Here is an 18,753-nt window from a genome sequence, read left to right as displayed (position 1 = left end):
GAGGAATAAATAGTTTCATATATGTAAAATTTTCAAATGATTTTTGATACATAGTAGGCATTCATTAAGCAATGGCATCTGGTCCCATCACTTCATGGGAAATAGGTGGGGAAACAGTGGAAACAGTGTCAGACTTTATTTTTTTGGGCTCCAAAATCACTGCAGATGGTGATTGCAGCCATGAAATTAAAAGACGCTTACTCCTTAGAAGGAAAGTTATGACCAACCTAGATAGCATATTCAAAAGCAGAGACATTACTTTGCCAACAAAAGTCCATCTATTCAAGGCTATGGTTTTTCCAGTGGTCATGTATGGATGTAAGAGTTGGACTGAGTGCCGAAGAATTGATGCTTTTGAACTGTGGTGTTGGAGAAGACTCTTGAGAGTCCCTTGGACTTCAAGGAGATCCAACCAGTCCATTCTAAAGGAGATCAGTCCTGGGTGTTCATTGGAAGGATTGATGCTAAAGCTGAAACTCCAATACTTTGACCACCTCATGCGAAGAGTTGACTCATTGGAGAAGACTCTGATGCTGGGAGGGATTGGGGGCAGGAGGAGAAGGAGACAACAGAGAATGAGATGGCTGGCTGGCATCACCGACTCGATGGACGTGAGTTTGAGTGAACTCCGGGAGTTGGTGATAGACAGGGAAGCCTGGCGTGCTGTAATTTATGGGGTTGCAAAGAGTCAGACATGATTGAGCGACTGAACTGAACTGAATACTTAATAAATACACAATAATTCTTATGTCAGTCATTATTCTCTTTAGACTTTGGCTATAGTCAGAAATGTGCACAATTTCTTAATTTGAATCATGATAATCAAAGATAAATTTCACAATAACTGCTACAATGTATGAAATTTTCCCATTTCCAGGTCTGAGCTATATGGTACTTTTTTATAACTGGAAAATAAAACATGTTTAGAAAATGTTTTAAAATCAAAATTTGGCCATAAACAGATATGCAACTTCATTTTCTTTACTTTTAGTATATTAGTTAATAACATTGTGACATCACTTTTTATTTAATCCAAAATATTAGAATTCTTATATGTGTCAGTTACAATTTTAATAACTTTGAATTCAATTTAATGTGTTCATGTTTTTGAATTTCATTCAGGAAGAGAAAGAAAAAACAAACGGAATAAAAATTAAAATGACATTATTAATGTACATCTTAAGAAACTATGGCTATTTAGAACATTAATTTGGGATTTAGGAGGCATGTGTTCTAGTTTAGCACCTGCATTGAAGTAACTTTGTGTTCTTGGGAAAGTAATTTAATGTCTTTCCCTTATTTTTCTTGTGTGAGAAGGTATAGTTGAACTATATTTTCTCCAGGCAACTTTTCAAAAAAGTTAAACTATAAATATTCACACTTGTCTTTCTAGAAAGTTCTGAAAGGCAACCTTTTAAACTGGGTTATCACCCGTAAGAATCTTGCCTCATGGAACCTGGACTGGTAGTTGTAACTGTCAAGAATATTCCCTTTGGAGAGGAATGCCCAGCAGTGGTTGGCATGCTTTCTTCCTGTGTCTTTCTGAGTCTACTGGCACCAACTGTTGCTTGTAGTAGTCATGCATGCATGAAAATTTAAAACTGCATAAAAAACCAATCCCCACCCCCTAGTGGGTCATTCATCATAGGTTAGTAATGGGATAGAATTGAAGAACATGGAGAAGTACTCAGTCCCCTTAGCCTCCATGAAATGAACCTAAAACTCAATTAACAGTGTCTTTAGTATGTATAGATTTAAAACATCCATATTATGAACATTTGACTTTGTTATCATGGATTCATCTACTCCCATGATGTTTTCAAGGACATAGGATATTTCTATCCTTCTAATATGCCATTCTTGGCATATTAATACTCTGTCCTTATATAGATACTTCAGAGTGGCAGCATAGCTCCTTCAGATACAGTCTCCTGTCTATATTCGAGAAATAAAACAGTAGAGAGCTAGTACCACTAAGCCTACTGTGTATGCTTAGTTACTCAGTTGTGTCTGACTTTTTGCTATCCATGGACTATGGAGGAAGGTATGGCAACCCACTCTAGTATTCTTGCATGGCGAATCCCATGGACAGAAGAGTCTGGAGGGCTACGGCCCATCTGGTCACAATGAGTTGGACATGACTATAGTGATTGAGCATGGACTATAGCCCTCCAGGCTCTTCTGTCCATAGGATTCTTCAGGTAAGAATACTGGATTGGGTAGCCATTCCTTTTTCCAGGAGGTCTAAGGTCTTTCAGATGGGAACAAACCCAGATCTCTTGTACTGCAGGTGGATTCTTAACCTTCTGAGCCACTAGAGAAGCCCACTAAGCCTATTAGAAGGAAGCATATCTTTCCCAGAAGTTCTTGGTAAACTTCAGCCTATATTTCATTGCCCAGTGTGGTTGACACTTACAGTTGAAAAACTGGTTTGGAAAATGGAATTTTACCTTTTCTAATTTCTATAGTGGGAGGAGACAAGAAATACAGGGTTGTGAGGGGCTGTTGTTCTAGCAAACAAAAAAGAGTTGCCACTGTGGGAATGTGCAAGCCATGTCACATGAGAAATGGCTGCAAATGTTTTGCTTTGTTAAATGGGAGATTTGGAAATGATATTAAAATGTTCTATGACTTATAAATTTTTGTTTTATGAAATAAAGATCATCCACATTTTCCATAGAAACTAGTTCTATATCAGAAAGGGCTTTATAGAAGAGCTATTCCACATGAAATGGATTCTCTTATGAGGAAAAAAACCTCATATTTGAACATGTTTAAAACAATATGCAATAGATATTGTTGAGGGAATTCTTATCTAGTTCAAGGAGAGGGCAAATTTAATGTTTTTCCAACATATGTATGATATGATTCTTATTTCCCTTATATCTCTTCACTCTATTGAAATATGTTTGTAGTCTCTGGAAAGAGTTGCTGTTCTGACATAGTAGCAAGTTTATGTTAGACAGATTCTAAAATTATCATTAACAAGAGTTTTCATTTGATTTTCAAAGGAAAGGCCTATTATTTATCTATATTTAATCATTTAAGTGTTTTGGTTTATATAAATCCACCACATTTTGTAAATGAGTGAGGTTTTAAATAGGCAAAGGGACTTATTAGAAATATTTATTTTAGAAGACTTGCTAGTATAGTCTGACCATTGGATGTACTCCAGTGTTATACTGTTGGCCTCATAATTCATAGAATACAGTTTGTAATAACAATCATCTTCTCAAATTGGTCATTACCAAAGTTAATGACCTGTTTATTAGAACATCAACTTTGGCTTTGCCTCAGTCTCTTAATTAACACATCTGTCATTCACTACTAGTGGCTAAGAATTTCTGTGTAGAGGACAGCTCCAATAATGATTGCACCATTAAAGCGACATCTCTATATATTTGGATGGATCATCAAATTTGCATTGGCCTATCACAAACAGGATCCTGTGAGGCTTTAAATAGTTTTGGCAGCCCCAATTCGTGAAATCTAAACAGCAAATAGAGCAACATTAGCCTCCTTCGTGGAGCATTTGCTCTGAAAATAATTTATCATCACTGTCGAAAAGGATATTCTCACAAAACAATCTGCTGTACCTTCACGTGCAAAGAACCATTTTTACCCATGCTAGTAAACAATCTACCCAAAGTACAAGTGCTTCCAGATACACATATTTTTCCCTGCCATCTGCATTCATTCACTCATTCAACAAATATTGTCACATTACATCTATGTGAATGCACTTAGCAAGTTAATAACACATTGACATTTCCAACTAAACATCTGTAATATGCACAGGCTTTCAAATGTTAGCATTTTTAAAAGAAGAAATTAGGATATCATCTTTCCTAAAACAGGCTGATAGGTACTCAGATTCTTAAATCTTCATTTGAAAATTAGACTGACAGATCACCACACATTACCAAACAGAACAAAACAAAAAATAACAAGATGCAGTCTCCTATATTATTAATTTTTGTTTAAAATGTACTGAAAATTAAATGCTTACTAAATTTTTGATATCAGGGGAAAAGTTGAACTTTGATGTAGCATCTAGCCTTTCAATGTCATCCGGTCCCATCACTTCATGGCAAATAGATGAGGAAACAGTGGCTGATTTTATTTTTCTGGGCTCCAAACTCACTGCAGATGGTCACTGCAGACATGAAATTCAAAGATGCTTACTCCTTGGAAGGAAAGTTATGACCAACCTAGACAGCATATTAAAAAGCAGAGACATTACTTTGTCAACAAAGGTCTGTCTAGTCAAGGCTATGGTTTTTCCAGTGGTCATGTATGGATGTGAGAGTTGGGCTGTGAAGAAAGCTGAGTACTGAAGAATTGATGCTTTTAAACTATGGTGTTGGGGAAGACTCTTGAGAGTCCCTTGGACTGAAAGGAGATCCAACCAGTCCATCCTAAAGGAGATCAGTCCTGGATGTTCATGGGACAGACTGATATTGAAGCTGAAACTCCAATACTTTGGCCACCTGATGCAAAGAGCTGACTCATTTGAAAAGACCCTGATGCTGGGAAAGATTGAGGGCAGGAGGAGAAGGGGATGACAGAGGATGAGATGGTTGGATGGCATCACCGACTCAATGGACATGGGTTTGGGGGGATCAGGGAGCTGGTGATGGACAGAGAGGCCTGGTGTGCTGTGGTTCATGGGGTTGCAAAGAGTCAGACAGGATTGAGCGACTGAACCAGCCTTTCAAATAATCATGGAGGAAATATAAGTCTCTGTAAGTTATGTTTTACTATATTTTTTAGAAATACAGGCATTTTATTATTCTTCAGGATCCATTTTTAATTATCATGGAAAGCCTGATATATAAAGTGGTTTTACAAGGTACAAGCTTCCTGGATTCATGTATACCTCATGAATACCTCATGTATACCCATGATTCTTGGGGGTATATAAAGGTTACTGGCTCATAAAACAGTGCTGTAAGCTTTAAATGAGAGGTTTAAAATGAAAACAAGGGAGCTGAGCCACAGTAACCATTTATCTGTCCCTCTATATTTTTTTTGATTTGAACTCTGTATTGGAAAAATACATTTAAAATATTAGTATTTCTACTAATACAGATTTGTTTTGGGAAATAATTCATTATATTTAAAGGAATCACAGAATACAAATTTCATCTGTTTATGAATATGAGGGTAGTAGATATAAAGTGAAAGTGTAGTCTCTCAGTTGTGACAAACTCTTTGCTCCTCTGTCCATGGAATTCTCCAGGCAAGAATACTGGAGTGGGTAGCCATTCCCTTCTCTAGGGGATCTTCCTGACCTAGGGATCAAACCTGGGTCTTCAACATTCCACACAGATTCTTTACCATCTGAGCCACCAGGGAAACCTAGCAAATATAAAAGTTTTATATAATAGATATAAAACTTATATTTAAAACTCACTAAATTGTAGACTTCTGGTTATGATTCACTGACTTGTAGACGCATGATCAGCCCTATGTGACTTGGCCCCTGCTTGTCTCTCCAACCTCATCTTCCTCCACTCCCTTTGTCCCATTCAATCTATTAATACTTTTTGACTCTTAAAAATACCACATATGTTACAGTGTCCAGGAAACCCTATCCCCTACTGTTTGGAATATTTGTCAATATTTTCTTCATTAAGTTCTTCACTCAAATGTGACTTCTTTAGGGATTTTCTTTTTAGGATTAATTACTGTGTGTTATTATCTTATTTCTTATTTCCTTTGTGTTTATTTTCTCTTTTATCACACTGAAGTATATTTTGAATAATGTCCTTGACTCCAAAGTCCTCTACTGTGTTTCCAGTGCCTAGAATAAAGCGTGGCACAGAAATTAAAACACACATAGATCCCAAAATATATTTTAGCAATTAACTGATATAAATATTTATAGGGCAATGGAAGTGATAAAAATGAGTCATAATCATAATTATATATAATCAAGGCACAAATCTTAATTATAACATTTGAAAGTTTGGCAAATTATATATTCATACATATATGATATATATGTGTATATAATATATAAATAAATTCTATGTATATGTATATATAATATATACACATGTAAATCTTAAGTGCACCATTTGAAAATTTGGTTAATAAAATAAATATATAATATAAATATATATTATACAATAATTGTATATGTAATTATATATGTATAAATTATATACATACATGAAATCTCCAAGCAGCCAACACCAAAATTAAGATGTGAAGTGAAAGTTGCTCAGTTGTGTTCAACTCTTTGCTACCCCTTGGATTATACAGCCCATGGATTCCTCCAGGCCAGAATACTGGAGTGGGTAGCCTTTCCCTTCTCCAGGGGATCTTCCCAACCCTATGATTGAACCCAGGTCTCCTGCAGTGCAGGTGGATCTTTACCAGCTGAGCTACCAGGGAAGCCCAAGAACACTGGAGTGGGTAGCTTTTCCTTCTCCAGCACATCTTCCCAACCCAGGAATCAAACCAGGGTCTCCTGCATTGCAAGCAGATTCTTTACCAACTGAGCTATCAGGGAAGCCCAGCCTTTGGGATACTTGTTAAAAATCCCAGCAAAAAATTTAAATTGATGATAAGTTTCAAAAGAAGAAAAAGAAAGTGGAAACCCTCATAAGATTAAGTTTATCCTTCCAAGTTATTTACTTTGATTGCTTTTTGGGTGTGGTTAGATTGAATCATTGAAATTGTTGAAACCAGTGCTTATCAAAGTGGATTGCTGAGGTATCAGAAGGTACATTAGATTCAAAGTTTTAACTAAAACTCTGAAACTTCTAATGGAATGAATTTCTAATGGTTGTCAACCTGCAAAGTAAAGAATATTGTCTTTTATGGTCCTTTCACATAGGTAATCATATACCCTGGTTGGCATGTAGGTGTTCTTGTGTAACTGTTTCTGGGACTCCCTTTTATTCTAAAAAGCGTCCTTGGAGGAAAAAATATATGGTCATCTGACTTTTGGACCCTTTTTCTTTCTTTTAGAGAGAGATTAGTACTGATCTGGTACAATGGAGCTTTTCAGCTTTCTTGCTCTGTCTCTTTTTAACCTAGATTATAGATTTTGATTTTAAAAGCAGTTGTACTTTCAAGAAACAGGAGACAGCACAGCAGACATTGATTGCTGCCTTGACCTCATTATGTTGATAAGGGCATTTGTGAATATTGTCTAAGTTAAGGTAATAAACACTCCAGGTAGAAGGTTAATGACACATTTAGCAACAGTGGGGTGCCCGGCAGTTTTTCACAGAAAAACCAGTTCAAGCTGGTAAACCTTCTGTCTTGTCCATGTAGAACAAAACGTCTCATGTTTCTGCAAACTGAATATGATTCAAGAAGAGGCTAATAGCATGCAGAGAATTCAGCAATTGGCTGACTACATTGTTTTGCCAAAGAATAACAAACTTAAAATGTTGTCATGTCATATTTTAACAGCAATTTTCTGTGATCTTTTGGGCTTCCCTGCTAGGATTTTGCTAATCTGGACCTTACTGTTGGCTAACACTGAAGACAGCATTATAACAAATTTATGAACTGAGTCATTTTCCACATTCATTCAGCTAATGATAAAAACAAGTCATTATATTTTAAGCATGATTATAACTCTCTCATTTAATATAAGAAGCACATACAAATGTTGTTAGGCTGCTTTCCCCTGAAATAACTGTGCTAAGACTAACAGCATCTATAGGCTAAAGATGCCTAGTATACTCAAAATTGGAAATAACTGACTTAAAATTCCTCAATGATCGCTATTAAATCCTAATGTTTTGGCATTAGGACATACTACCATCATTATAAATTAGAATTCTAGTGGTTTAAATCAAATAAATTGTCTTATGATGTGATGAATATAAGTATATGCTGTTACATGCATGGATTTCTCATTAATTTGTCCAAAAACCATTGAGCACTCACTATAGGGGGGAATAGTGTGGAGATTACTTGACGGGACAACACAATAGAGGAGAGAAGTGTACAGAGAAATAGAAGAGAAGCACATCAATGTAAAAGATAATGAAAAGTGAGACAGTGAAGAACAAGAAGTGAATGAATGAAAATGGCAGGGCTTTTGGAGGAATTTAGGGGAGAAAGTGTTCTCAGTGAATTTAGATAAAATGTAAGTTGAACTTTGGTAACAGCTAGATGGGCTTTAACTTTTATCTATGCTTAAATTTCCACAGCTAAGAAAAATATAAGTGCAATGCTTTATTCCATTTTTGACTGGTTGTGAGCCTTTTTTTTTTTTTTAACCAGATAAAAGTTGATGTAAGAGTTTGGGAAGAAATATGGGGCATTTCAGTGTCAAAAAAGGAATTGGTGGCCCCGGCATGCTCCCTGTTAAATCAGTACTTGATTCTTCTTTTTTTAATTTAAATTTTATTTATTTTAATTGGAGGCTAATTACTTTACAATATTGTATTGGTTCTGCCACACATCAACATGAATCTGCCACAGGCATACACGTGTTCCCCATCCTGAACCCCCTCCCACCTCCCTCCCCGTACCATCCCTCTGGGTCATCCCACTGCACCAGCCCGGAGCATCCTGTATTGAACCTGGACTGGCGGTTTGTTTCTTATATGATATTATACATATTTCAGTGCCATTCCCCCAAATCATCCCACCCTCTCCCTCTCCCACAGAGTCCAAAAGACTGTTCTATACATTTGTGTCTCTTTTGCTGTCTTGCATACAGGGTTATTGTTACCATCTTTCTAAATTCCATATATATGCATTAGTATACTGTATTGGTGTTTTTCTTTCTGGCTTACTTCACTGTGTATAATAGGCACCAGTTTCATCCACCTCATTAGAACTGATTCAAATGTATTCTTTTTAATGGCTGAGTAATACTCCATTGTGTATATATACCACAGTTTTCTTATCCATTCATCTGCGGATGGACATCTAGTACTTGATTCTTAAATACACCATTGATACAAAGACAGGAGAATTTTAAGAATTGTTATGAACAGTGTAAAAGACAATCAATAAGGGAAGATGGATACCTAGAATGATTGAAATTTCAGGTCTTGGCTATGATAGATCTTAAACTGGCAGCAAGGGAAATGATTTTAAACTATCAAATTCTAAGATTAGTCTTTGGTGGGGCAATATAAGCAATGATGCTTAAAGAATAGTTATCCTAATTAATTTGTTATTTTTATTAACTCAGAAGGTAGTTAATACTTACCAAAGATTTAAAATCTCCTTAAATATGGATATTTTATATTGGTAATAAATTGAATGATTCATTCATAAACATAATTTAATCTCATTTATGACTTGGATTATAGTTTATCTGTACCAACATCATTTTTAGTAGATGAATAATGCTTGCCCACTCCCACATCTACATACTAGTCTACACAATCTGTGGCTATGTTAATGTATATTGCATAACAGAATTTGCAATGTGATTAAATTAAGGATTTTGAACTAGAGAGCATCCTGGATTGATAGGTTGGACCCAATATAATCCCATGTTTTCTTTTTTAAAAACTTAAATTCTTTTTTAATCGAAGTGTATTGATTTACAATATCATGTTAGTTTCAGGTCTATAGCACACCAATGCACATATTTATATATGTGGTTTTTCATTCCCTGTGCTTACAGTAGGTACTTGTTAGTTATCTATTTTATATATAATAGTGTGTATAGGTTAACTTGCAATCTCCAACCACCCTTTCTCCTTTGGTAATCATGAGTTTATTTTTCATGTCTATGAGTCTCTTTCTGTTTTGGAAATAAGTTCATTTGAATCTTTTCTTTTTTTTTTTTTGATTCCACATGTAAGTGATATTGTAATGATATTTGTCTTCCTCTTTCTGGCTTATTTCACTTGGTGTGGTATTCTCTAGGTTCATCTATTTTCCTGCAAATTACATTATTTTTATGGCTTAGTAATATTCTATGGTATAAATACACCAGATTTTCTTTATCCATTCATCTGTTGATGGACATTTACATTGCTTCCATTTCTCGGCTATTGTAAATAGTGCTGCAGTGAGTAGTTGGATGCATGTATCTTTTCAAATTATGATTTTCTCCAGATATATGCCCAACCAGAGAAATTTTTCCAGTTGTAATCAGAAGAAGGAGATATGACTAAAGGATAATGGTCAGAGAAATGTATAGTTGCTTGCTTTGAAGATGAAGAAGGAAAGCCAGAGCCAAGAAAATCAGAGGAGAAATATCATATGGCATACCTTATATGTGAAATCTAAAAAGAAATGATACAAATGAACTTACTTACAAAACAGAAACAAACTCACAGACTTAGAGAATGAATTCGTGGTTACTGGGGGCAGGCTGAGGAGAAGGGAATGTTAAGGAGTTGGGATAGACATGAACACACTGCTATATTTGAAATGTATAACCAAGAAGATCATACTGTATAGCATGTGAAACTGTGCTCAATGTTATAGAGCAGCCTGAATGGGAAGGCAGTTTGGGAGAGAATGGATACATGTATATGCATGGCTGAGTCCTTTCACTGTTCACCTAAAACTACCACAACATTATGAATCAGCTGTACCACAATACAAATTTAAAAAGTTTAAAAGATAAAAAGAATAGAAATAAGCAGCCTTGAGGGTCTAGAAAGGGCAAGAAGATGGATTATCTCAAAAAACCTTGAGGAGAAATAGCAACCTTGACAACAGCTGGTGTCAGCCTAGTAAGACCTATGTCAGACTTCTAACCTACAGAACTGCAAATAATAATTTGTGCTGTTTTAAAACACTGAGATTTGTTGCAGTTTGTATGAAAGTGATAGAAAAATAATATGTCTTTTTTCATGGAAGAAAACTTGTGGTAGGGAAAATTCTGAGAATGATGTCCTCTGCTGAAAGGCTCCCTTCCTTGATCTCTGGGGCTCTAAATATGATATTATCATGCTCTTGAATATGTTAGCCAGTACACAGCAAAAGGGACTCTACAGATGTGATTAAGGGTACTAATCAGTTAAACTTAAAGATGGAGAGATTATCCTGGATTGTTTGGATGGGCCTAATCCAATCAAGGCTGTATATTGTCACCCTGCTTATTTAACTTGTATGCAGAGTACATCATGAGAAACGCTGGGCTGGAAGAAGCACAAGGTGGAATCAAGATTGCCAGGAGAAATACCAATAACCTCAGATACACAGATGACACCACCCTTATGGAAGAAAGTGAAGAAGAAATAAACAGCCTCTTGATGAAAGTGAAAGAGGAGAGTAAAAAAGTTGACTTAAAGCTCAACATTCAGAAAACTAAGATCATGGCATTTGGTCCCATCATTGCATGGCAAATAGATGGAGAAAGAGTGGAAACAGTGGCTGACTTTATTCTTTGGGGCTTCAAAATCACTGCAGATGGTGATTGCAGCCATGAAATTAAAAGACATTTATTCCTTGGAAGTAAAGTTACGACCAACCTAGACAGCATATTAAAAAGCAGAGACATTACTTTGTCAACAAAGGTCCATCTAGTCAAGGCTATGGTTTTTCCAGTAGTCATGTATGAACGTGAGAGTTGGACTATAAAGAAAGCTGAGTGCTAAAGAATTGATGCTTTTGAACTGTGGTGTTGGAGAAGACTCTTGAGAGTCCCTTGGACTGAAAGGAGATCCAACCAGTCCATCCTAAAGGAGATCAGTCCTGGATGTTCATGGGACGGACTGATGTTGAAGCTGAAACTCCAATACTTTGACCACCTGATGCAAAGAGCTGACTCATTTGAAAAGACCCTGATGCTGGGAAAGATTGAGGGCAGGAGGAGAAGGGGACGACAGAGGATGAGATAGCTAGATGGCATCACTGACTCGATGGACGTGAGTCTGAGTGAACTCCGGGAATTGGTGATGGACAGGGAGGCCTGGTGTGCTGCGGTTCATGGGGTCACAAAGAGTCAAACATGACTGAGCAACTGAACTGAACTGAATCCAATCACTCTAGGTTTTTAGAAGGAGAGAGCTTTTTCTGTTCAGTGACAGAAGAAAGGTTGGAAACATGAGAACTCAACTCTCTGTTGTTGGCTTGAAAATAGATGGGCCATTTGAGGAGAAATATGGGTGGTACTTAGACTCTAAGGACAGCCATAGATGACAGCCACCAAAGAACTGGGGACTTAAGTCCTTGAGCTTCAGGGAATTGAATTCTGGCAGAACCATAATATGTGAACTTGGAAGCAGATTCTTTCCCAGAGCCTCTATATAAGAGCTCATCCCAGCTGATACCTTGAAATATTTTGAGCATATAACTTGGTTGAGCCTATGCAAACTTCTGAGCTACAGGACTGTGAGCTAATAAATGCCTATTGTTTTAAGCTATTAATTTCGTAGTAATTTGCTACACAGAACCCTAATGTTTGTTGACTACTTCTTAATACCAAGCACTGCACAGGGCCATCCATATATTATGGAATATAGTATAGCAAGAAGGACAGAGTGGGGCTTGAAATTAAACCCAATTTAATTTCTCCAAATAATTCACTTTTTCAAATTATTGAGCCTTCCCTAGTGGTGCTAGTGGTAAAGAACCCACCTGCCAATGCAGGTAGACATAAGAGATGTGAGCTGTATCCCTGGGTTGGGAAGTTCCCCTGAAGGAGGGTGTGGCAATCCACTCCAGTATTTTTGCCTGGAGAATCCCATGGACAGAAGAGCCTGGCAGGCTACAGTCCATAGATGTCACACAGAGTCAGACACAACTGAAGTAACTTACCAAGTAAGCAAGCAATCTTGGCAAGTTAGTTAACTTTGATAAGCCTCATTTCTGAATTTTAATAATTAGGCTACTTTAAGTTTAAGAAGCACTAGCAATAGGCTAGATGCCCTCTGAGATTAAAGATTTGTGGTAATGTAGTGTTTATTGTGTTGTGCAATGAACTATTTAAAGCATAAAAAAAAAAAAAAAAAAAAAAAAGAAGAAGAAGAAGAAGCTAAATGTGTTTTTTTGCTAGGGTATATAGGAGACTAAAACAAGCCTCCGGAATGCATCTATGATAATGGCCGGAATAGTAGGTGATCAACAAACAAAAATGGATAAAAGTGGGTATTTAAGGAGACTTGCAATTAATAGCACTCCTAAACATTTTCTTGGGTTTAGGTTCATAAGTAAAGAAATGAAGCAAAAAATAGATAGAGGTCAATATAAGACACTATCCCCTTTTTGATGGAGACCAGGTTGGAGCATGTGGTTTTACATCTATTAGCCAGATGGACTTGCTAATCTAGACCCCAGAACTGGGGAGAATGAATCACCTAGTCATATGCAGGGCAGAGAAACCCTTCACATGCCTGGTGTAGAGAAGAAGCAGCAATTGTGCTCCTCGCAGACTGTTTGATCTCAAGAGAAAGGAGAGGGTTGAGTTGAAGGTGCAGATTATTCAGAAAGAAGGACAATGTGAAGAAATAGCAGAAAAGGTTTCCTTAGAGAAAATCCGACTGCAGGGAAAACAGGGTTAGATACAGAAATGGGCACCAAGATTTTTTAGTAACATTTCCATGTTTACCTAGTTAACGTATCATAAAGCCAAGACTTGAATCCATGTCTATCTGTCTGACTAGGGCTTTTGCAATATTGATCACAATCACTCTACTTACAGACACAGATATAGGAAGTAAGCACTAAGGCAGATTTGAATAGAAGGCCTATTTAAATTAAATCTTTAAATGTAATTTTTCTTTCCAATTTTTATCTGTATTATAACCAAAAAATTCAGATTAAAAACATATTTCTATTATAACATTGAACACAAATTTCCCTGAAAGAAATAGGCAATTCTAAAATGAACTGAATCACCAAAGTATCTCAGGGAAAAATAAGTCTAATGATAATGATAAGCACCACATTTTAATCAGCTTTCAGATATTAATAATGAAAGTTGCTAACTTATGACCTTTAATGGTATACAGAATTGAATTATGGCAGTTATTAAATATTCTTGGAAACAGATTTTGTTGTCAGGAGCTCAGAATTAATAAATGATACTCATCTGTAATGTATTAGAGACCTGGATTGGATCTTCATATTTCACTTGGGTTTCTCTGAAGTTGATTAACACAAGGCATACCAGTTTGTACCAAAGTCACTAAAACAAATATTAAATCAATTTACTCCAGAATGATGGCTAATTTAAATCTTTATCTGTCAGATTTCACAAATTACAAAAAGGCATATTAATTTTTAAAGACAAAATTAAACATCTACAAATTCTACAGTTATAAACTTCTTTCTAATTTTATTATGTTTCTTGTGTATTGTTTCTTATCATGTGCAGTGAAAACAGTTAAACATATAGGGAGTGACTTAAAGATAGTTCATTGGAATGCAAATAGATGTACATTTTTTCCTAATAAAAATTTTCAAGATTGATTTTGTAACAAGTGTGCATGACACTTTGTAATGTCTTAATGAATATTATTTTCTAATATTTCCAAGATAATTATCAAGTCTTCCTATTCTTTTACTCTGAAATTCTATAATACATTGATTATACTTTTTTAAGTACTGGTAAACAACTCCTAAAATGATATTTTTTTCTTAATAAGACTGTCATATTTCATAGAATTAGCAAAGAAATCTAAATTTTTTGCAAGAGTTTCTCCTGGCCACATGGCTCAAAGCCTTCTGAAAGATGTTTTTTCTAAGACATATTGCTCAGAAACCCAACATTTCAGAGGTAATTCTTGGAGCAGGAAGAAGAGGTCAACTGATATTTTGTAATTCGCCCTGGGACCAAAAGCAAAGGCCAACTTTAAATGCCTGCTTTTACAACCCCCATTCCCAAACAAAAGAGTATATAACTAAGATTACCACTATAAAATGGTCTGTGCCCAAAACACCTTGTTTAGTGTCACATGACCTGTGACTGTTCAATAAACACTAATTGATATTAATAAATTTGTATGGGCAGTGAACACCATGAAAATTGAAGGAGCTTCAGAATGATTCCAGAATTCCAGATAAACCTGTCTCATGTATTTTTATGTTACTGGGTTACATATGGCCAGTATTAAATTAAATTAAAATTCTTAAAATTTAAATTAAATTTAAATTAAAAATTCTTCCCCATCATGGCACCAAATCTATCATATTATAGGATTCATTTTGGCACACCCTATGGCTATATTTATTTTCTCCTGATTTTAGTTTGGTTATACCTATTGTGAATAGGCACCTTTTAAATGAATTCAAATGTCTCTCAGTTTACAAATCTTTTTGCTTGTCTGATCCTACATTTTTTTTTCTTTTTTTTTTTGGGTGTTAGTTCTAAAAGGTCTTGTAGGTCTTCATAGAACCATTCAACTCCAGCTTCTTCAGTGTTACTGGTTGGGGCATAGACTTGGATTACTGTGATATTGAATGGTTTGCCTTGGAAATGAACAGAGATCATTCTGTCATTTTTGAGATTGCATCCAAGTACTGCATTTCGGACTCTTTTGTTGACCATGATGGAATCTGAGGGATTCCTGCTGGCAGTAGTAGATATAATGGTCATCTGAGTTAAATTCACCCATTCCAGTCCATTTTAGTTCGCTGATTTCTAGAATGTTGACATTCACTCTTTCCATCTCCTGTTTGACCACTTCCAATTTGCCTTGATTCATGGACCTGACTTTCCAGGTTCCTTTGCAATATTGCTCTTTTTAGCATTGGACCTTGCTTCTATCACCAGTCACATCCACAACTGGGTATTGCTTTTGCTTTGGCTCCATCCCTTCATTCTTTCTGGAGTTTTTTCTCCACTGATCTCCAGTAGCATATTGGGCACCTACTGACCTGAGGAGTTCCTCTTTCAGTGCCTATCATTTTGCCTTTTCATACTGTTCATGGGGTTCTCAAGGCAAGAATACAGAAGTGGTTTGCCATTCCCTTCTCCAGTGGACCACATTCTGTCAGCCCTCTCCACCATAACCCTCCTGTCTTGGGTGGCCCCACGGGCATGGCTTAGTTTCGCTGAGTTAGATAAGGCTGTGGTCCTAGGGTGATTAGATTGACTAGTTTTCTGTGATTATGGTTTCAGTGTGTCTGCCCTCTAATGCCCTCTTGCAACACCTACCATCTTACTTGGGTTTCTGTTACCTTGGACGGGGGGTATCTCTTCACGGCTGCTCCAGCAAAGTGCAGCCACTGCTCCTTACCTTGGGTAAGGGATATCTCCTCACTGCTGCCCTTCTTGACCTTCTACATGGGATAGCTCCACTAGGCCATCCTGCACCTGCGCAGCCACAGCTCCTTGGACATGGGGTTGGTCCTCCTGGCCACCGACCCTGATCTCGGACACAGAGTAGCTCATCTCAGCTGCTGCCCCTGACCTCGGACACGGGCAGCTCCTCTCAGCTGTTCCTGTGCCATCGCAGTCTGGCACTCTCGGCCACTGCCCCTGACCACAGACGTAAGGTAACTCCTCTTGGCCGCCGCCCTTCGGGCATGGGGTCCTCCCAGGTTCTGCCCCTGACCTTGGACATGGGGTAGGTCCTCTCGGCATTATAGGGGACTGGAATGCAAAAGTAGGACGTCAAGAAACACCTGGAGTAACAGGCAAATTTGGCCTTAATACAGAATGAAGCAGGGCAAAGACTAACACAGTTTTGCCAAGAAAATGTGCTGGTCATAACAAACACCCTCTTCTGACAACACAAGAGAAGACTCTACACATGGACATCACCAGATGGTCAACACCAAAATCAGAATGATTATATTCTTTGCAGCCAAAGATGGAGAAGCTCTATACAGTCATCAAAAACAAGACCAGGAGCTGACTGTGGCTCAGATCATGAACTCCTTATTGTAAAATTCAGACTTAAATTGAAGAAAGTAGGGAAAACCACTAGACCATTCAGGTATGACCTAAATCAAATCCCTAATGATTATACAGTGGAAGTGAGAAATAGATTTAATGGCCTAGATCTGATAGAGTGCCTGATGAACTATGGAATGAGGTTCATGACATTGTACAGAAGAGAGGGATCAAGACCATCCCCATGGAAAAGAAATGCAAAAAAGCAAAATGGCTGTCTGGGGAGGCCTTACAAATAGCTGTGAAAAGAAGAGAAGTGAAAAGCAAAGGAGAAAAGGAAATATATAAGCATCTGAATGCAGAGTTCTAAAGAATAGCAAGAAGAGATAAGAAAGCCTTCCTCAGCGATCAATGCAAAGAAATAGAGGAAAACAACAGAATGGGAAAGACTAGAGATCTCTTCAAGAAAATTAGAGATACGAAGGGAACATTTCATGCAAAGATGGGCTCGATAAAGGACAGAAATGGTATGGACCTAACAGAAGCAGAAGATATTACGAAGAGGTGCAGAATACACAGAACTGTACAAAAAAGATCTTCATGACCAAGATAATCACGATGGTGTGATCACTGACCTAGAGCCAGACATCCTGGAATATGAAGTCAAGTGAGCCTTAGAAAGCATCAGTATGAACAAAGCTAGTGGAGGTGACGGAATTCCAGTTGGGCTAACTCAAATCCTGAAAGTTGATGCTGTGAAAGTGCTGCACTCAATATGCCAGCAAATTTGGAAAACTCAGCAGTGGCCACAGGACTGGAAAAGATCAGTTTTCATTCCAATCCCAAAGAAAGGCAATGCCAAAGAATGCTCAAACTACTGCACAATTGCACTCATCTCACACGCTAGTAAAGTAATGCTCAAAATTCTCCAAGCCAGGCTTCAGCAATATGTGAACCATGAACTTCCTGATGTTCAAGCTGGTTTTAGAAAAGGCAGAGGAACCAGAGATCAAATTGCCAATATCTGCTGGATCATGGAAAAAGCAAGAGAGTTCCAGAAAAAAACATCTCTTTCTGCTGTATTGACTATGCTAAAGCCTTTGACTGTGTGAATCACAATAAACTGTGGAAAATTCTGAAAGAGATGGGCATACCAGACCACCTGACCTGCCTCTTGAGAAATTTGTAGGCAGGTCAGGAAGCAACAGTTAGGACTGGACATGAAACAACAGACTGGTTCCAAATAAGAAAAGGAGTACGTCAAGGCTGTATATTGTCACCCTGTTTATTTAACTTATATGCAGAGTACATCATGAGAAACACTGGACTGGAAGAAGCACAAGGTGGAATCAAGATTGCCGGGAGAAATATCAATAACCTCAGGTATGCAGATGACACCACCCTTATTGCAGAAAGTAAAGAGGAACTAAAAAGTCTCTTGATGATCGTGAAAGTGGAGAGTGAAAAAGTTTGCTTAAAGCTCAACATTCAGAAAACTAAGATCATGGCATCCGGCCCCATCACTTCATGGGAAATAGATCGGGAAACAGTGGAAACAGTGTTAGACTTTATTTTTTTGGGCTCCAAAATCACTGCAGATGGTGACTGCAGCCATGAAATTAAAAGACACTTACTCCTTGGAAGGAAAGTTGTGACTAACCTAGATAGCATATTCAAAAGCAGAGACATTACTTTGCCAACAAAGGTCCGTCTAGTCAAGGCTATGGTTTTTCCTGTGGTCATGTATGGATGTGAGAATTGGAATGTGAAGAAGGCTGAGTGCTGAAGAATTGATGCTTTTGGACTGTGGTGTTGGAGAAGACTCTTGAGAGTCCCTTGGACTGCAAGGAGATCCAACCAGTCCATTCTGAAGGAGATCAGCCCTGGGTGTTCTTTGTAAAGAATGATGCAAAAGCTGAAACTCCAGTACTTTGGCCACCTCATGCCAAGAGTTGACTCATTGGAAAGACTCTGATGCTGGGAGGGATGTGGGGCAGGAGGAGAAGGGGACGACAGAGGATGAG

Source organism: Bos indicus, chromosome 6, assembly GCF_029378745.1.
Source record: "Bos indicus isolate NIAB-ARS_2022 breed Sahiwal x Tharparkar chromosome 6, NIAB-ARS_B.indTharparkar_mat_pri_1.0, whole genome shotgun sequence".
NCBI classification, from domain to species: domain Eukaryota; kingdom Metazoa; phylum Chordata; class Mammalia; order Artiodactyla; family Bovidae; genus Bos; species Bos indicus.
Note: the sequence above shows the minus strand (reverse complement) of the source record.